Source organism: Rhinolophus sinicus, linkage group LG03 (assembly GCF_036562045.2).
Source record: "Rhinolophus sinicus isolate RSC01 linkage group LG03, ASM3656204v1, whole genome shotgun sequence".
NCBI lineage: Eukaryota > Metazoa > Chordata > Mammalia > Chiroptera > Rhinolophidae > Rhinolophus > Rhinolophus sinicus.
In genome coordinates, this window is record NC_133753.1 from 112,151,962 (window position 1) to 112,174,197 (window position 22,236).

Consider the following 22,236-nt stretch of genomic DNA (forward strand, 5'->3'; position numbering starts at 1 on the left):
CTTTCAGTACAGCAAGCATCCGGTACCAGTTGTCACCAGGGCTGAAACATGCATAACAAGCCATGTATTCAAATAGATGGGTCACCAGATTTCGCGGTCCAGGAGAGAGAGGTACTTCTTATGTAGTGCAGGATGCCTACCGTTTTGTAAATTACTAAAATGTGCAAATCATCACTAATTGCCACCGCAACAAAAGTGCTTCTCATTCATGCCAGCTAACATTAAAGGAATCTACCCAAACGACTCAGAGCAACACAGCCTTCCAGATTCTCTCACCAGGCATATTTCCCTTCTGGAAGAAGAGGGCTCACAGAGGAATTTGGCCTCATTTGTCCTGGAGGATAAATGATGAAACAGAAGCTCCATTGACCAAGAGAGAGGCACCTCAGGCTCACACTGAGATTTATTCAATAATTCATTCAATGTGTACTGAATACATACTCTATCCAATGCACGGGGCAGACACTGGACATAAAGTACAGATATGGTTCCTGTCTCTCATGAAGGTGTTTATGATTTAATAATCATGACATACATTTCTTATATTCAGTGCTTCAGTTTCTCCACCTGCTGAATAGAAACAAAACCAGCTATCACACAGAGGTTTCTACATAGGTGCATAGAAAAAAGTGTAAAGCTCTTTGGAGGTCAGTATTAGAGCAAATGAGACCCGGTATTACTGAGAGGAAGAGAGACCATAATAGAAAAACAAACAGCAACATGTTTGCAAAACAGGCCAGCAAAGGAGATAGAAGGGAGAACTTCCAGGCAGAGGGAACTGGAGGTAAGGGGGCGGGGGGTTAGGCACACTTAGGGAGCTCAAATTCAGTCAGCTGAAGAAAGAGACAGGGGGCACATCACAAGGGATTTCATAAATCACTGCAAAGTATGTGAAATTCATCCAAGGATAAGAGAGGCTAGTAAAGGGTGTAGAGAGACATTAGAAAGATCAGTCTGTATGCAGGGGAGAGTGACCTGCAGGAGGAGATTGTAAGAGGGAGGTCAGGTAAGGGAGGTCAGGTGAGACAGGACTGTGGGTGAACTAAGGAAGCAACATTGGGGTTGCAGGGAATTGAGTCTGGGACATTTTTAGGAGTTAACATCACTTGGTGACTGAATATAGGAGTAAGCGAGAGGAGGGACTTCTGGTATAGACCCTTGGATGGACGGTGTGCCCCTCAAAGAAGTGGGAAACACAGAAGACCTCCTCCTCTGGGGGGATGAAGCTTTAATTCACAGCTTGTATGTCAAGTCTGAGGCTCCTATGAGATATTCAGATGAAGTCCTCTGTGGGCATTTATTGAACACCTACAATGTGCGAGGTCAGCTCAAGTGTGTAACAGTTGTAATGACTGCATCTGGAAATCATACCCGCCTCGTCATCTCCAGGAACTCAGCACTTAATAAGAAGGAAAAGTTTGTCACACTATATAAAATGATTTTATATACTCATTATAATAATGGACATGGAATTAGAAATAGCTGATCCATTTACTAATTAAAAAGAAAATGAGCATTAACTAATTAAAATTAATCATATAATTGATTAAAATTAACTTGCCTATTGGTAAACTAGTGAAACCTGCAAAAACAGGCCAGATTATGTGACTAAAGCATTTATTTCCTGGGTGAGGGGTGGCATTTTGAGACGTTATACTAACTTTCCACACCATGAGGTTACCAGTTTTTCATGTTTGGGAACCAATTTGATTGAATAATAATCTTGTGGTTTAAAAAGATAAGTTTATCTTAAAACAGACACATAAACAACAATACCAACAAAAACCCAACCTTAGGAAATAGTCTACCCTTCAAATTCAAGAGAATACTCATAGATCAAATGAAGAAGTACTAAATTCTTCAAAATCAAGATTGTTTATAAGGACAAGTACTTTAAATATTACTATATTATGGGAAGTCATGTCTAACGCCACGGGATCTAAAACCAAAGAAAATGTTTGATTTGGAATAAAGAAAACATGTTCATTTGTAGGATAATTCAAAGATGGTGTAAGCCACTTACAAGAAGTTGTGAAATTTTTAGAGGGCATTTCAATCGTCATGAAATAATTCCAACACATAAAACGTAAATGGGTACCAAAATATGGCTTATAAGTTAATTTAAATGATTGATGTTTCTCACAGGCTAACCCTCATGAAGTTGTAAAATGTGCAACTTAACATTATATAACTAATGAAGCTATTCCACTTAACAGGAATGCCTAAAAAAGTAACGATAATTAACAGCTGACATTTCCTGAATGATTTCTGTTGCCAGACGCAGTGCTGAACCTTCCATGTGATTTACCTATTTAATCCCCACATTAACTTACCTAAGTAGGTATTTTTATTATCCTCATTTCACAGTTGAAAACACTGCTAGTGTTTTCCTCATCCATCAAAATAAGAGAACCTTTAATATATTTGATTGTAACAAATAAGCATGGTCAATAGTATTTCTCTGTCTCATTGCTTTATCTATATCAGGAAAGTATTTCATTTCAATGAAGTGTGAAACACTTTCATTCTTTCCTCAAAGACAAAACAGGGCTGGTCAGCAGTAATCTGCCATCTACTCACAATTACCCCAAACTGAAAAGTTTATATCCTGAGTCACCACCTCAGACTTAAACCACCCATTTCCCAATTAGAAATGTTTAGTCTGTAAAGTTAGAAATTGCTGTAAGCAATGAATCAAATTGCCAACTAAAAGGATGAGTCTGTGTGTTCTCTTTTAATATAAAAATTGTCATACTAATCTTTTGTATCCCTTCTTGCTTCACACTTGATGCATTGCTCTCTGAAGGCTTTAACTTTTCAAAGGGGATGGGGGGGAGCAGAATTTGGTCACCACCTCATTGCTTTTGAAATTCGGCACACAGAAAAATCAAACTGCACTGCAAAGCTGCTGGCTGTGTTTATGAAGAGAAAATATCAGTACATTAAAAAAATGTACTAGTATATATGTTTCACTTGGCTTCTTATTACCAAAGCATTTTCCAAATTAAAATTAGAAAATTAACTGAGTTCTAGAATAATCTATATTAAAGTATAAAATGTCAAAAGCAAAGAAAGACAATTGCTAGATCAAGATGCTGGGATCATGCAAACTCACATAAACTGGTAAAAACCAGTTAAGAAAATAATTCAAATGTTATATATATGGTAGATGGAGAAGATAATTCACAAATATGCCGATGAACTGTAAAGAACTATAGGAATGAAACCTTTCATTGTGTTCCATCTTGCTTAATTATCCAAATAAAAAGTGGATAAGACATTACATATACTCTTGCCCTATTTTATTTGTTTTCTTCTATAGGTTTTGATGAGTAAATGTGGGTACTTTTTTCCCTTTATGTCAACCTTGAAGGAAGAAAGTTCAATACATTTTTCTTCCTCTTTTCTCTCTTTTAAGCTGTGTTATCTTGTCTTACACTATAATCTTCCCCTTGGAGAGCAAATGAGAACAAAATACAATCTTTAAAAACAAAAACACCATTTTTCAATTGACAAAAAAAGCTAACACCGTGGTGATTTGCTTCATTAAAACAGACATTTTGAAAATATTCAAAACTCCAAATTGGGTGTTAAGCTACTCCACCCACTCGGTCTTCGTCTTCAAATAACTTTCCTTCTGGTTCCATTTAAATAAATTCAAAATGTGAAAAAAAACACAGTCATTTGCATGAACCCCCTAGTGCCAAACTTGATTGCATTCCATATCATTCACTTAATTATTATGGAAAAATCAAAACAGAAAATCAGTACAACTGATTAGCATGGCTAAGATGCTCCTCTTAGAAAGAGGAAACACAGCAGGCAGACTTAACTCTTGCCACCTACTTCTAGGAAGACAGGCTCTGCTGCTTCTACCACAAAAACCTCTGTAAATAACCGGGTTGAATAAAATACAATGCATGAGTCTGGGTTCTGATGACAGCGAGTAGTTGCTTTACCAGGGTGTTAGAGAGAAATAAATAATGGAGCGTTGACTTGCTAATTTATTTTTGCAACAACAGAAGGATAAATGATTCCAGATGATTCTTTCTGGTTCTAAAATCGATTTCCTTCCTAGAATCATGAAGTGCGCACATAGAAACAACTTGGGTGCCCTCACCCCTTTTTTTTCTCAAGTTCATTTCCCTAAAATCCTCTCACAGTTCTCTAAATGAAAACTAATTTCTTGATGAAGTATAGCCACATTTCTACAATTTCGCACCCCCACTCCCTGGATACCAGCAGCTACCTGTTTCACTTGATCACTCTATCATGTTATCTATAAAGTATGTAACTAGCTATTCCCTGTACTACTTCAGAAAGGCTGCCCACGTGGGGCAGAAAATAGTGTGCTGTGTTCTTCCTGGAGCTTTGAGCCTATCAATAGAGTATTAAAGAACAATATTTCCTCCCCTTTCTTCTGCCTCCCAGCTGAGGCAGTCGGTTGCCCGTCGCAGCTCACAGTAGCCCACCAAAGCACACACCAACCTCCGGCGACTCAAGGGAGCCCAGCTCCAGAGAGAGCTGTTGTTCACAATCTTATCTGTAGATGGCGCAGCTCACTGGCCCATGTGGGAATCAAACCCGCCACTTGGGCATTACGTAGGAGATAGGCACTCCAACCACCTGAACCACCGGGCTGGCCCAAATAACAGTATTAATAGAGTATTAAAGAGGTCAAAAGAGTAACACTTGCTGGTTGCCCTGAGAACCACCTCACTTGAGGACTTCCCTGGAAATACTACTTTGCTGATAAAAATAAATCCTTGAGGCACTGTCATGATTTCTATTTTCACCATCCAAAGCTAGTTATTCTAATAGCATATTGCTTTTCCCAAGTATAACTATTCATTTGAAGCAGGACAAGTGATATTACATATACTTTTTGTCTAGGGGGCCTCATGTCATTTTGTCAACATCAATTACCACAACAAAGATATTCTAAGTCAAATTAAGTCATGTTGTAACAGCAGTCACACAGCATTCCTTGGAAGCATCTAAGAATATAAGTTAAATGGGTATGGCTATTAACATTAATTTTTAAAAATTCTCAAATCTTATTTTATAAACTTATAATGATTTCATAAACAACCCCCCAAATCCGTAAATATTGCATGAAGTGAGTGTTCAGTAGCAGTGTGGTATTCACTGGGCACTTCACATCAAGCACAAACTGGGCAAAGCCCTGAGGATGCCAGGTGGGTACTGAGGTACCCACCCTGAGGGAGCTCACCAGACTATTCCGACAATGACCACAAATGGACCATTTCAGTAAAGTATGATGCAGCCACAATTAAGCCCAGAAGACACTGCTGTGGGAACACAGAGGTACAGCTTCACCTACTTAACCAGCCAACCACACACTCCCTATCTAGGTGGCATTAAGGGGTAGTTTGGGGGAGACACTGGTCACCCACTTGTCATCAACATTGGTAAGTATTCTACAATGTGCCTGTGAATCCATCACCAAAATATAGGGGGGAAAAATCCACAAACGATATTCACTAATGATCTACAGTGCAAGCAACTGTGGGGACTACTGTGATTTATCAGGCATGGTCACTGCCCTCAGTAGTTCAAAATTTACTTGGGAGAAAAATTATAAGTAAGATATGATTATTTGTCAAATGAGTCAATGTAGAAATAAATTGCTAGAGTTTTAAGAGAAGGGGGAAAACATCAAAGTGAGCAGTGAAGGCTCATGAAACTGGTCCAACTTGAACGAAGCTTGTGAAAGAAAAAGAACTAGAAATCACTGAAGGCCTATCTCATGCCTCCCACCTCACATATGCAATCTCATTGGCTGAGATCAAATGTTTCACCTGAAATCACACAGTTAAAACAGAGCAGAGATTCGAGCAAGTCTGGCTGATGACTACAATGTCTGCGACCTGTCCTCATCATCACATCTGGATAACAGGAAGCCTTTGGGTAAATGGAAACCATGGGCCATGATGCAAAGAGAAAGGTGTGAGCCAGGCTTTGAGGATGGAGAGCAGGAGCTCTTAAGCAATCTTGAGAGGCAGTGCTAGAAAAGTAGGTGGACTCAGTGACGAAGGGTCTTGAGCACCAGGCTAAGGAGTTCAGACGATTTTTTCTTGTCTGCTGTGGAATACACTTAAGTCTTTGAGCAGGGTGCATTATTTGATGAAAGAGGTCTTTTGGAAAGTAACACTGAGAAGGTGTGCAAAATCCCAAGGGAAAGAGACTCCAGGCAAAGTAAGTGGGTGGAGGTTAGTGCATGCAGGTGTTGAGTGGAACTGCCTGTCCCAGGGCGGTAGCCTAAGGAATGGGAAGCACACGAGAAACCAATGAAAGAAAGAATTGGCGGGACTGGGAGAAATAATAGAAAATATGGTTGATATTAGGGACAACTGTTTTGGGTTTAAACCATTCTGAATCCCAGTTATATTTTCTCAGTTGATTCTATTGAGCTTCTACTGGGAAAATAATGTATCTCTTTTTTGACAGAAAAAGACACTTCAAACACTACTTCTCATTCCAGAATTTGGTAAATAAAATAACATTTGTTTTCCTAAATTTCTCAATATTTAATATTCCCCAATAACATATCCATTCATTCTTCTCAACCTGAAGGGTCCTAATTTTTCTTTTGGCCTGTCCACCAAAAAAAGTTCTTTTATCCCCTTTATAAAATGTAGTCTTTCGTCCTTTTTTTCAACAACTAAGCTTTGGCAGCCCTATTTATCCCCTATGGCTATAGCCAGCCTCCAGGACAGTCGTCAGTGAGCCCATCCTTGAGTAAGCCCATTCACAAGGAATATAGTAGACTTGTGTCACCCATAGGATATGGCAAAAATGCCAGAGTTATACTTCTAAACCTAGGCCATCAAAGGCATCCCACTTTCCATTTTGCTTTTTGGATCACCGTTATCCAGGAAGTCAGCTGCCTTGTCATTAGGACGCTCAAGCAGCCCTATGAAGAGATCAAAACAGCGAGGAACTGAAGCCTCCTAACAACAGCCATATGAGTAGATCCTCCAGCCCCTGTCAAGCCTTCAGGTGACTGTAGACCCTGCTGACATACTAACTACAACCTCATGAGACCCTGAACCAGAACCCCCAGCTAAGCTTATTCCAAATTCCTGACCCACAAAAACTATGCAATAATAAATGTTTGTTGTTTTAAGCCACTAAGTTTTGAGGTAATTTATACACAGCAATGGATAATAAATATGCCTGTATTTCAATATGTCCATACCAAAAATATTTTGTTTGACTTCCAAAATAGCTCTGAAAAATACCCACTATTTTCTAGCATCTCCCGTAACAGTAGTACACAGAAGAAAACACCTCCAATGATTCTGAAATCTTTTCCCTACATTCTAACTCCTGGCAAGAGCCCATCATCTTCTAATTACAGTTTGAATTATTTTGTTCCTAGAGGCATGACCCTCACAACGACTGTTTTGAGATGCATCTGCTGCTTTTCCACACAAAGCACTGCCCCAGATTTTCCTGCTATTTATCCTTAACCAGTTAGCTTTTAACTATCTAGAAGAATTGAGCTGTCTCACAATTATTTGGAGAGTTCATCATGTGCTCTGTGCTGCAGGTCAAGTATAAAACATTAAATGAATGCATCCTGTATTCTTCTCTGGGTTACTCTTTCACCTATAAATAGCTATTTCTTTTATTTTCCTGCATTTGAACTGGTTTTCTATGATTACTTCTGATTAGATGGTATATAAAATTTAACTATTATCTTATTTTTTAACTTTTTATTTTGAAATAATTTCAAATTTGAGAGTTACAAAAATAGAACAAAGAATTCCCTTCACCCAGACTCACCAGTTGCTAACATTTTGCCACATTTACTCTATCACACTCTATCTACGCTCGTACACATATATACGAAACATATATGCATATTTTTAACCATGTGAGAGTAATGTGTACATACCATGCCCCTGTGTCTCTAAATACTTTAATGTACATTTCCTAAGAATAAGGGCATTCACCTATATAATTATAACACAATTATCCAAATGAGGAAATTTGCAATACTACCATCTAATCTACAGACCTAATTCAATTTTCATCAACTATCCTAAAAAAGTAATTATGTTAACAATCTTTCACAAATTTTTTTCCAAGCCTTTGCTAAAGAACAAACGTGTTCTTTCAGTCACCAAACATTGGTGAAGACCATCTTTGCCCTCAAAGAGTTTATAATCTAATGTGAGAGGAGTACCACCTGGGTGGTAATGACAAGGCAACATAAAGTATCATTAGGGTCAAAAGAAGTTTACAAAATAAGTATGGCAGTTCAGAAAGTATTTCCAACTATTGAGTGGGCATAAGAAATAGCATTATTGAAGATTTTGCTGGGTAGATGGAGCAGGGGAGGTTGCATCCAGAAGTAGTAAGAGCAAAGGCAAGACAGCGACTTCCCAGGGGGAGAGGCAAATGGCAAGATTGTCTGAAACACAGAAACACAGATTTTCCACTAGAAAAATCGAGTGGAAGAGAAATTTTTAGCCAGATCAGGAATGGTATTGAATATCATGGTTTAAGATTTACCCAAGGTAAAATATCCAAGCACTTTATGAGACCTCAGGCAGTTCAAGAGTGAACAGATTTAAGAAAAATGAACCAGGAAATAGAACTTGATCAGCCCAGGAGGAAAGGGAGACTTATTGATTTTTTCCCCCCTTTCAATCAACAATACTGATTAAAGAAGCTGAACATTTCAGTTTTGACCAACCCCCTGACACAATGTAAGGAGGGAAAAAATTCAATTGCAATAGGTAAATGACAAAAGAAGGCAATTACCTTTAGGAAGGAAAAGTCAAATTGTAATAAATGGAAAGAGGAAAAAGTATAATTCTCTGTCATTAGAATCTTAGGTCTTTACTTGCACATGGCGTTGGGAGGAGGATAGAAACAATGGGAAGCCTACGTATTCGCATGGTCTCTCTCTTGGGAAGGTCCTTTTCAATGGCACATGCTGCTACAGTAGGAAGAATGAGAGTACTCATTCTGCCCCCACCAGTGGCATGACAAGGGGCATCTATATGTCACCTGTTCTCCTAACTCTGGGTCATTATGCTAACCCTCAACTCCTGAGATACTCACTAGTGGGACACAGCTGAGCAATCCAAGTCAAGCCTTCCTAAAATATTATTCCATCTGTGTATTGAAGCAATAAATGCTTCTTGAAATGCAAATTCATTAAAAGTGAGATTCTCCAAGTCACCAAGCTGTTTCCTGGTCAAACTGAGAATCTGATTTAGAAAGTACATAAGGTATTTCCACATTTGTACTGTGCAGATGTTTTAAATCATCGGTGACATCAGGTCTCAACTGCCAGTCACCCCAGAGTTACTCGGTTCTGAACCACTAATCCAGACCAGGATGCAGTGACCACAGACAAGTCTTGCAGCAGGCATTGCCACAAAGGAGTCTGAACACTTGCATTCTTATGGTTTTAAGCCCACACGGTCAAAAGCTTTGAAGATTTGAGGCAAAATGTGAGGAAACTGCTGAGGAAGTAGAAGTAGGAGGAAGAACATAATTATTCAAAGTTGCATTTGGCCAGAACATTCAGGAGAAAATGCTTCGGCAGCCCTCCCTCCCACCTCCGCTTCCTCACCAGTCACATATACATGCAAATATAAGAAGCCAAAACCCAAACCCCAACTTTATGACTCTTAAAATAGGGCTTTGTTTTGTAGATAAAGTGCCACATGCTGAAGTAGCAACACCACTTCCTGTGGCATCTAGACAGATCTTTTATTCAAGAAGTGACCCTGTCTGACCCGGAATAACAGCTTTGAGAACAATCTCATATTGATAGAAAAATTAAGAGCCATTCTCCATACTACTTCCTTCATTCATATGACCCATAATTCTCTCTTCTTCTTTCCCTGCAGCTCCTTACATGTCCTTCTCTGCCATTTTTAGGGAAATCCAGGACCTAGATGCCATGGGGACAGGAAGGAATAGAGACTGAGGTAAATTCTAGTCTCACTCAGCATCAAACTTGGATCACTGACTTGTCACTCATTTTCTCTCTGCTTTATTTCCCTTTAGGAGACATCAGCCCCAAAGGCAGCTTTAATAGCAAGCAAACTTATTTTAAAAAGAGTCCTTTTCCATTTGCTTTTTTTATAAACTGTTAGAATGTCTAAAATCCGTTGACTTTTGTGTGAACGTAGCCATTAGCAGGTAGCTGGGCCAATACTCTTAATTTTACAGATGATGATACTGTGATCCAGAGAAATTAAGTGCATGCTCAAGGTCACAAAGCTGTTTCACAAATAGCTCCTCTTTAGGCTAATTTTGGGCCAAAATTCAAGAGCTTGTCAGTTTCTCTTGCACAACATTATAAATTGCTGTGCACAAATATAATAAAACGCAATTACATTTGTTTTCAGTGGCTGATGCCAGTTTGCACAGAATGCAAATATACAAATTATAGGCCCTAGGGTTCTTATAAAAGCTCAACACTAAAATATTGATGAAATGATCAATACTTTAATAAGGCAGGTTGTGACTTCTCCTTTTCATTCCAAGGAGGAGGGGCTCACAGTGGAGTTATGTCTACTCGATCTGTATACATCGAAGGAGAAGAATAGACACAGACTTCATAAAAGTTTTGTTAATGGCTGTGACAAAAGACTATCAAAGATAAACGGACGTCTCCCAATTTCTTCAGTACAACAGCGTCTTTTTGGTTCTCTGTGGTATTCTTGGTGCCTAGAACAGCACCTGGCAAAGAGGATGGCGAAGGAAAGAAGGGAGGGAAAGAGGGAGGAAGGGAGGAGGGAGGGATGAATTTAGAGAATAAAAAGTATAGAGAGGATGTGAACTTGAACAAAGAATTTAAGAAACAAAAAACTTGTTTCAAAAAGAAAAAGATTTAAGTCTGGTAAGTCTTCTCCAGCAAGATTTGGAATTGGTAAGTTGGACAAATAAAAATCGGTTAAAAATATATATATTTCAAGTCATGGGTTTTTCAAGAATTAACATGTACCATGAGGTAGTTCTGCATTCCTTATGTTTCTTAAAGTACCTTAAGATACCTTATTTTTTTTAAGTTCTGGGGGGTGACTTTCACATGTTAGTTTGAAATAAGGCATAGTTTTACAAATTTTATGGGCACTGTAGTTTTTTATTTCTCATTCTCAGAAATTATGCTTGATCTGTTTATTGGAAATATTTTTCTTAATTTATTTTTCATTTTTTGGGGGGGCTTAATTTCACAATGGCAAAATTCTTGCAAGAGTTGTCATCTCTTACCTCATGTATTTATAAGCTTTGTATATTCTAGGATGATTTTACAACTTTTTAAAAACATATCATTTGGCAATTTTATCTGCTTTCCAAAGTATTTTTAAATTCATTTCAGCTTGTGATGCCAATTGTACCTACTTATTATGATTCCATCATTTTAAATTGTTTATCACTTTTGTATTTTAGCAAAAACTTTTATCAAGAATGAGGAAATGGCCAATTTTGGGTTGGCTTTCCTAAAAGAGTCATCAAGTTTTTAAATTCTATTTTGACATTGGAATATGAAATAAAGAGTTGAGAAATGTATGTCTCTATCATTTATCACTAATTTAGTTTTATTCCACATTCTAAATACAGCAATAAGCAGTTAAATAGTATTAGTCCTTTAGTTCGACTTCTTATTGTAAAGATAGATAGGTTTTACTGATAGCAAGTTTTAAAACCAAGGCCTAGAAACACTAACGTTTGATGAGCTTTTCACTTTGATCAGTTTATCCTTTTTACCAATCAACTTCCAATTTGTCCTCCATACTGCCACTAATTGTTTCAAAACACAAATCAGAACATCACACTCCCATACTTAGAAGTGTTTAGGTGCTTGCCTTTGCAATAAAGTCCGAACTGTCATTCATTCACTTAAGATGATCTGAGTTCAGCCTTGTCACCCGGCAAGTTCTCACATGTATATATCACTTCTACACATCACTTGAGCAATTCTGACTGCTTGAATTTCACACAATATTACATGTTCTCACTCCTCTATGTCTTTCCCCATGCTGGTCATTCTTCTTGAAATACCCTTAACTATCTTGTCAACTTAATTCTCATTCATTCTTCAAGAGTTAAATGTCACTTTCTTTTAGAAGAGCTCCCAGGCCCATCTAAGCATCTTTCTTCTTTGCTCCCATAATCCCCGGGGCATCCTGGGAGTAGATGATGTGGACTTTGTCAGAGTAGTAACACACACTATTTTATTCACCATTTTCTTACACATCTCTCCATTAAGTAGTAAACTCCTTAATGTCAAAACAGTACACTGTTCATCTCTCTACATACTTTTCTTTTTAATTCTTTTTTCCCCTTTTTCCGCCTCCCCCCTCCACCTTCCACCCAGACTCTGGTTCAAGCTGTTGTTTCTCAGTCTAGTTGTGTAGGACACAGCTCCCTGGCCCATGCTGGTATTATGAGCTTTGCGCTCCCCCAGCTGAGGTAGTCGGTTGCCGGTCGTCAGTCGGCCGCTCACAGCAGCTCACGGCAGCTCTGCCCGGTCAAGTAGTCCAGCTCCAAGGAGAGCTGTTGTTCACAATCTTAGCTGTTGAGGGTGCAGCTCACTGGCCCATGTGGGAATCAAACTGGTGACCTCGGCATTAGGAGCATGGCTCTCCAGCCTCCTGAGCCACCGGTCCGGCCCTCTCTACATGTTCTTGTCACATATGGAGCACTTAAGTTCTTGACTACTGACTGATTGACTGAATGAGTAACCTATAGGAAAGATAAACCTCCGATTAAAATTTAAAGCTCAGCTTAAAATTTTTTCCAATATAAAAGGAAAGAAATGGAAGGTCAAGATTATACCATTTAATTTCTGAACTACACACACACAAAAAAAAAATCCTGGAGTTGCAACAAAATGATTGCATTACTAGTGATTATAAATATAACAATGAAAGCTTTGCTATAAAAATATTGTTTTAATTAGAGAAAAAATTTATGTTGTTTTGAAGAGAACCTATGGATCCTTTCAAAGGCTTAATTAATAGTCTGTTATTCTGTAAATTCATTTAAAAGCTTACCGCTTTCTTTTCATTTGGCATTCTTTTATTCTTAGTAAGTAGCCCTGCTTAAACAGAGGTACATTTGGTCATGATTTTTGTGGACCTCATATTCATCCCAACTCTGGTCGAAGTGAGATGACCATGAGCATACATTTGGGAACAGCAAAGGGAGGGTCCAGGCTGAGCCAGGAGCCAGGCAAGAGAAATAACAAAGGAAGGTACAGGAGTTAGGCCCAAAAGAGCAATGGAACCAAATTCTCAATGGCTGTGCTTCTAAGAACTCTTTGGAAGAGTAGAGTCCCCCTGGCTGAAAAGCACAATTCCTAGGGCCTGCCTGTGCAGGCTGGTAAAGAGGCCCATCTGAGCAAATTTCACCAGAAAAACAATGTCTGGGGGTACCCCACAATGAACCCTCAATGATTAGCAGAGTTTTACAGTCTACAGTAACTGAAGGACTGCCCTGCTCCAACGTGTTCATGAAGCATAATATAAACACAGTTTAGAAAAGGGAAAGATTTTATTATAAAGTGATTTAAAATATATGCTTGCAATATAGACAGAAAGGGATCCATATATATTTAAGCTTAATTTTGAGAAGTAACTAAGGTCTTTGATGGTCTCCGATGAAGATCACATTGTGACTACAAGTACAAGAGCATTGCCATGGACCCCAAATGTTCATAAGTGTTTGTACATTACCCAAGTGAGGCAAGGAAATGAGAAGCACAGGTGGGTACTAATGCACACCAAGTATAATGTTAAGAATAAATAAATAAGTGAACTACAACATTAATATCAAAATAATTACAGGTTTCGTGGTAAATAATACCTTTACTCTTAAACGGATTCTGGTAACACTATGAGAGCTATTTGAACCAAAGAAGCTAAAGGTATTTGCACTAAAGCCATTAATTCTAAATTCTGCAGGGCCACAGGCTTTGCAATTGATGACATTTTCTTTAATCTCTTCCCTTCTTCCATTCTTGTTCTTTTAAATGTCATTTCCCTTTTGCCTTATTATAAATTCTCATCCTTGACTCTTTTTCTTAAATTTCAAAACCTGCAACAGTAGTATCTTCACTTTATCATAAATATTGGAAATGACAGGCAGCAGAAAGCATTCAAGGTTAAGTGGACCCCATCAGACTGAATACATTAATGTCCTTTTTCTGAAGAAGCATTTCCTATAAACTATATTACTGTCATTTGTTCAAGGTTATAAACTTTCTAATCATTTAATTTAAGAAGGAAAAATAAAATCTAATGGATTTAAATTATACATGAAGATTATCTCAATTGAAAACTCTATGGAGGACGGAAATAGTTTTTTGCATGGATTATATTTTTTCTACCCTGCTAATTTGAAAGGGTCTATGTATGATTCATTTCTATGAATTTGGGTCAACACGTAAACCTCCCTAATTGTTTGAAATTCAAACCATTACATAAGCTTCCTGTCAACTTATTTCTCTCTTTGCAACAATTTATTCTCTTATTCCGTATCTAGTTAATGATGTGTTTAGGACGTAAGTAAAAATATTCTTTAGTCTTTTCACTAATAACTGCATAGAAATCTCTTATCGAACCAACTCTTTACATCCTTCATCTGATAGCTGTATGTTACCTTGAGCTGCTGGTCATTTTTTGACACAACCAACCCCATCTCCTCAACTAGACTATAAGCTACTTGAAATCAGACTCCTGTATTTAAAAAGCTTTCAAGAGCTTGCCTTTGCAATAAAGTCCAAACTGACATGTAAGTTCTCCCATATATATTATCACTTCTATATATCACTTGAGCCATTCTGGCTACTTGGATTTCCCATGTCTTTGTCTTTATCTTCCACTCCATTCCTCCCTGACTTCTACATCTCTCCCCGCTGTGAGAATATAACAGATGCTCAATAAATGGTTAGCTGTGTGAGATCAAAACTTGGGGCTACAGGGAGCTCAACATTCACATTGCATATCATATTGGGCAGTTATCTGTGAGGTTGAAGGGCAGTGAGGGGATCGTATCCTGTGGGTCACAGACAGTTGACATGAGTCCAGAGGCTGGAGGTGAGAGACTAATAACTGAGAATGGGATCCCTACTTGGGGAAAACCTATGCCCTCAGCTGGAAGCCTGAGTAATTTAGAGAAATGATCCTGAAGTGATCTATTCCTCCAGGAGGTGGCGCTTTAGCTCAGGGCCACTCTTAGTTGTTCAAATTCCCACTTCCTCTAGAAGGCATCTCCATATGAGTTCACTCATATGAGGGATATAAAACAGAAAGCAACAAATAAACAAACAGAACGAACAAACAAACAAACTCATAGACACAGACAACACTTTGGTAGTTAAGGGTGAAGGGGAAGGAGGGTGGGGGGAGAATGAAGAGGGTGAAGGGGGTCAAATACAAGGTGATGGAAGCAGTCTAGACTTTGGGTGGTGAGCACACAATACAATATACAGATAATGTATGATAGAATTGCATACCCGGAACTTATATAATGTTATTAACCAATGTTTAATTTAAAAAATAATAAATAAATAAAAGGCATCTCCGTAAATTTATAGAAATATCCCCCCTACAATGTAATTGAAACTAAAACATGAGCTATTTCATCCCAGAAGATCTCACTATTCTTAGAGAAAATATAAGAAAACTAATCTGAGTCTTATTTAAAGAGAAGCTTTGCTTTTCCAGCAACTAAAGAATACCCACAACAGTGTCTTTGCTTAAACCACAGGTCTTTCCAACTGTACGTGAGAAGTCTCACTTTTTGATGCAAGGTGTATATAGACATGGTTTCTTAAAACACATTTTAATGTGGTAAAATCTAAGTCTTCACATGCCTACTTTCATTTTTCACAAGAAATATAGTTGACATCAATGGCGGAAAATGTCTAAATGGATAGAAGGTGGTAAAAAGTGAATTATAAATACATATTAGGCATCAGATAGTACATATATACGGTGCACCATTAAGGTTGGTATGCCTTTAGATGTATGTGTGTACAAATGTCAAACACACACATATTACTTGTTCAGGGCTAATCAGATGAGCAGGTCAAGGTTATGCTTTATTAATGATATTGAAATTAAATTAAATCTTAATTATGTTCTATGAATCATCTGCTTCATTAGGTCAGATTAAGAGAGCTAAATTGAAATATAGTCACCTAAATTGAAGAAGTACATATTCTCTTGGAAATATCCTGAAAAACTCAAAATTATGCATTGGGAGGCAAGGACATGAGTTAATAATTTTATAAAATGGGATTCAAGGCCTTTTCAAAATATTTAAAACAAAACGTCTGCCCAAATTTCTGTGCCTATGGCCATACTGGATTAAAAACAAACAAAAAATCATCTCCACCGATATAAATGCAGCTTCCAAATCTACACTATCCAAGACTGTAACCGTGCAGAGACGTGTCAGAAATGGGCAAAGCACATGGCCATCTTTCCCAAGAGCACATGGTTCTGAGAACCAGCTCTGAACAATCCAGGAAGAGCCCCCAAGGAAGTCTAGAGCCACATTCTCTTACTATTGACAATATATACTTCTACCTGTCCTATGTCATTAAATTCTTAGATCCGTTTTCTGTAATGATGAGCCAGACTCACATTCATCATTAAAAAAAAGAAAGAAAAAGAAAAACAACCTTAATGAAGACATTTGCCTTAGAAACTGCCATAATCAAAGACAGACCTTTTCAGATGTAATTACATTTTTTTCCAAGATAATTTATCCTATTAAAATATGATAATGTAACATAGTTTCAGGTTATCTGAAACCTTTCTAAGGTTGAAAGCTGGAGTTAATTTCTTGCTATAAGCAGTATAATTTGAACCTAAGAGAATCAGGGAGCATTTTATATTCTCACAAGCATGTAAAAGCTAAAACTATTTATTTATATCCAAAGTACTTACAGGAAACTGATTGTTCCCCAGGAGTCTGCATATGCTTTGTACTAGAGTGCAAGTGATAGCCCAGAAACAACAGAACCGTCCTCCCCAAAACTGATCCAACCTTTCCCCGGCAGCTCTCTTGGCTAACAAGGCCTTAGGAAGAAAGCCCTTGCAGAGATGTCATTTTTGATGACATCGGTATGCCAAATTCAAAAATCAGCGTGATTGGGGGTTTAATGAGACACTTTGTTATTCCCTGCAATGAAAACGAAAAAATAGAGACAGAGTTCTTCAGGCTTAATTACCACATCTGTTATTAGGCACTTTACCGTGATTGACTGGAGTGTATGTCAGACACGGTGCCAAAAAGCTTCCCCATAAAAGCAGCTTCCTGCTCACTGCCTGAATGGTATCGGTCTCTGTTACAACCAGGATTTCCATGGCAAACAAGTAAAGCTTGGTATGCACAAGCCCCCATGCCAGCTGAAGGCACTTTTTCCTGGTGCCAGTTAAGCTGGGAGCAGGGCCTGGGCCACTTGCTCTGACTTCTGCTTCTCTCCCTCCTTCGGGCTTCCCTGAAGCCCAAGATAAACAGGCACCATGGTGAGAGGAAGGAGCAAGGTGAGAGTAGGAGGGCTGAGCTGTGGCTTTGTTGTGATAACTCCTTGCAGACATTAAAATTAGGAGTTATGATGGGGTGCTGCAGATGAAAAGCATTTTCTAGCTCCTGAGATCTTTATGACTTTAAAAAGTGCAGCTAACCTGCAACGCCAAGAAGTCAGTTTCTCAGGAGACCTAGTTCCTTGCACGTCCTGAGCCCTATGAACCAACCACCAAATTGGATTTTAGGAATTAATGTTTCATGCTGTAACATACATGTTAGAGAAACTTATCGCCATCGTTCCTTGTCCCCAGGTCATGGATTCCTTCAAGCATGTGTATGTAAGCAAGTGGGGATTTATTAATTAAACCACAGTTCATTTGAAAAGGTTTGTCTTCATAAAGTGTGCCATCATTCAACCTTTTTTAATTGCAAAAATCCAGACACTCACCGCTCTCCATATCCCTAAGTCAAGTTACTATGCCGGAAATGGCACAAGGACAATTATTGGCACAGAAAACCACTCTTCAGCCCAGACACACACACAGCAGCAAACAATCTCATATCTGAATACACAGCAGGTAGGGAAACACACCAATGCTCACCTAATCCTGTTTGTTTAAGTAAACAAGAGCCCAATGCTACAGAAGTTGTGACATATGCTTGTAACGTAAGTAAGGAGAAAAGACTAAAAACATATATGCCTTGTAAATACATTCTTCTGGAACAAACAAGTGCAAAGGACAATGTCCTTGAGGCATTCTCTCTCTCTGTTTAATTTGCTCATTGAGAATGAGATTGTATAAATTATGATGCACTCCCCAGTTGCTTTTTTATGCCAAGCAATGTCCATGGTGGTTTTGAGGTGTGGCTACTCTTAGTGGTGATTTGTGCACAGAATACAATCCAGAAATAATAGTGAGGAAAGTGTGAGAAATTGGTAAGCAGGAAAAAGATTGTCTAAGCTGTTAGCAAAGTCTTACCAACGTATGATAAAAATAAAAAGAATAGTTAGTGTTTTCTGAAAAGGAATGAACATTTATAAAAGCCACTGTCTATACACTTGGAGAAGTGTATATGAAACAACTTTCTGTTCTCAGGATAGAGCATCAGTTCCCTAGAGGTTTGCCCCTAGGGCCTACCCACTTTTCAACAGTCTTTACAGCTTGAGGGAAAAAAAGGGTGGGGGCGGGGAGCTTTAGGAAATAGATCGCAGCATTCTCAGACAAATGACAGTCCAGTTTGGCGTGATACACTTCCTGCACATCGAGCACGTTGTAATTGCTAAAGGGCCCTCTCATATTCCCCAGACTTCTTAAATCTGTCCTTTCTCTCCTCAGCCCCTATAATATAAATGATTGAGGCCCTTTTCAAACTAAGCCTTTCCCTCACTCTCTCGTTTTCCTTTATCCACAAATGAGCCTTTGTGATCCCTTGAGAAGAGAGACAGTAGAGCATGGCCAAAAAAAGTGAAATTATATAAAGGCCATTTTCCAAACAAGTAAAAAAGAGCCATTTCAAAGCAAAATTCCTTCAAAAGATAAATACCCACAAGTAATGGTTTTTGTGGTGTTACAGAGAAATGAGCTATACATTAAAATATCAAAAAACAATTTGGCAATAATTTCTTAGATATGACACCAAATGCACGAGCCATAAAAAAAAAATAGATACACTGGACTTCATAAAAATTAAAAACTTTTGTGTATGAAAGGACACAATCAACAGCGTGGAAAAGCAACCCACATAACTGGAGAAAATATTTGCAAATTATGTATCTGATAAGGGATCAGAATCCAGAATACAAAAAACAAACAAACAAAAAACTACAATTCAACAATAGTAAAACAAACAACGTAATTAAAAAATGAGCAAAGAATTTGAATAGGCATTTCTTTAAAGAAGGGATACTAATGGCCAATATACACACGAAAAGATGTTCAACGTCACTAATAACTAGGAAAATGTAAATCAAAACCACAAAGAGATACCCCTGCACACCCATTAGGATGGCTATTATCAAAACACAAAATAAACAAAGACCAGAAAATAACAAGCGTTGGTGAGGATGTAGAGAAATTAGAACCCTGTTCATTGTTGGTAGGAATGCAAAATGCGGCAGCTGCTATAGAAAACAGTATGGTGGTTACTCATAAAATTAAACATGGAATCACCATACAATGCAGCAATTCTACCCCTGGGTGTATACTCAAAAAGAACTGAAAGCAGTAACACGAACAGATTTGTTCACCAATGCTCATAGCATCATTATTCACAATACCCCCAAATGGAAACACTACAAATGTCTATTAATGGATAAAATGAGTAAACAAAATGTGGTATATACATACTATGCAATATTATCCAGCCTTTAAAAAGAAGAAAATTCTGACACAGGATTCAACATGGAACAACCGTGAAGACATTATGCCAAATGAAATAAGCCTGACACAAAAGGACAAATATTGTATGATATTATATAATACATACATCTTATGTGAGCTTTCTAGAGTAGTGAAATTCATAGTCAGAGAGTAGAATGGTTCTTGTCAGGGGCTGGGGTCAAGGGGAATGGGGAGTTGCTGTTTAATGGGGATAGTTTCAGTTTGGGGAGATGAAAAAGTTCTGGAGATAGATGGTAGTGGTGATGGTTGTACAACAACGTGAATGTACTTAATGCCACAGAACTGTCCATTTAAAAATGGTTACCATGGGAAATTTTATGTTATGTCTATTTTATCACACACACACACACACACACACACACACACACACACACACACACAGAAATATCTAGAAGTAAGCCAAGTTCTAAGGAGTAAGTAACAGATGTCTGCCCAAGAGGTAGGGACTTCTATTTTGCTTTTTATTACCTGTGTGCATGATTAAAACAGTCACACATTCTTCCATGGATCACTCAGACTTGTGATCTAGTTGCTAGAACTTGAGGGTGGAAAGAGGCAAATGTCAGCAAATGTAATTACAGTGTGATCCCATGTTGGCCCATCCCATCACTGCTTCCTCTGCGGGGTAGTCAGCCAGAATGTCACCTCTCCACCCTCCTAGAGAGATGTAAAACAGATGACAATTTCTCCAGAACCCAGACACAGAAACCAAAATAGACCAATTGAACTGTCTCTCAATTTTAAGCAAACGGAAACCAAAGGGCATCAAACATTTTTCAGCCAACGTGCAATGTCAGAATGCCAGCTCTCCACTACTGTCTGCCCGAATTCAAAACGGTGAGTAGGTTGTTTAACTTGGAACGGACGGACTTAGGGATCTGGACTTGTGTGTGCTTCTTACTTTCTCAGAGAAGTTCTAAGGAATTTGAGGTTTTAGAGGAACTGTCTTCCTCAATTTCAATTTCGAATTCCTCCACTAGGATTTTCTGCTTTTGGATTTTATTCTCCCCCCACCCCTCTAATTGCTAATGAATTAAGGTTACACAAAACAGTGCTGTTTTGAGTATAGAATTCTGATCTCAATCCCTTCTGGCAGGTACTCCTACAGACCAGTTGTTATTTAAATACCTATAGGGAGAAAAGAGATTAAAAGATCAAGTCACACTGCACTTCCCAACAAAGCAGCACAGCTGTACAATGGCTTCTGAGCAACTGCTCTGTGAGGAGACAGCAAGACTTCTGTTGTCCAGCAGGGTCTGCTCAGGTCACCGCATGTGGCATGGATTAGAGAGTTCTGGTTCTCTATCAACCAGGGGAGTAGGACTGGGGCTTACACACCACACTCCTGAACTCAGGCTCTGAGCCATCCCCTGACACTCTTTTCAAGGTCTCTTGAGGAATAGAAGGAGATACCAAACTTCACAGAAATTTTCAAAAGCTAATAAATTTCTTTCTTTCTTCCTTCCTTTCTTCCTTCCTTCCTTCCTTCCTTTCTTTCTTTCTTTCTTTCTTGCTTGCTTGCTTTCTTTCTTTCTTTCTTTTTCCTTCCTTCCTTCCTTCCTTCCTTCCTTCCTTCCTTCCTTCCTTCCTTCCTTCCTTCCTTCCTCTCTCTCTCTCTCTCAGCTCTCTCTCTCTTTCTTTCTTTGGAATTTGTGTGTAAGTTTAAGAAAGAGAAAGAGAGAAAGAACAATTAATTTTTACGTATTTTCTCAGAGATCTGTCATCATGGAGTGGAAGAAACTATCCATCTTGGGCAAAAAAAGGTTTGGATTTGGTCTGAAGTTGCCTAATGTTGAGACTTAGCTCAAGTCATGCTTTAAGAGGAAAGAGTTCCACACATCAGTGCTAGGCTGTGCCCTAACCGTGAGCCAACACAGAGGAGGAGCCTCCAGGAAAACAGCTGTCCCAAGCTCACACTCGGCTTCTCCGGGGCATAGAAGACAGCAGAAAGAGCAAGCTGTTTATGTCACCACAGGTGTGCTTCTTCCATTTGGTGTCTAGCTCCAGGGCCATGCCAGACGGCTGGCTCGGGCAAAGCAGGCACTCCCCTCCAGGTGCAGTGAGCCCTCGCCTACCCTTTTCTCACCTGCTCACTCAGCTGCACCCCCACACTCCAGACACAGCCCCAGAGCCTTCCTAGTCAAGTTCGTGGGGTTGGAAAGGACCTTATACCTTCTTCACCTTATAAAGAAACAAGAAGTTTTTTTAAGTGTCTAAGATCAAACCATGGCAGAGGTAGATCTCAAGACAAGACTTTTTGACTTTAGATGCAATACTCTTTCCACCATTCTGGGCT

General features: G+C 38.7%; 1 protein-coding gene across 3 annotated transcripts in view; it reads right to left on the minus strand.

The window, feature by feature from the left end:
- MEGF10 (multiple EGF like domains 10) overlaps positions 1-22,236 on the minus strand; it is a 155,296-nt gene that overhangs the window by 117,423 nt on the left and 15,637 nt on the right. The window lies entirely within an intron of this gene.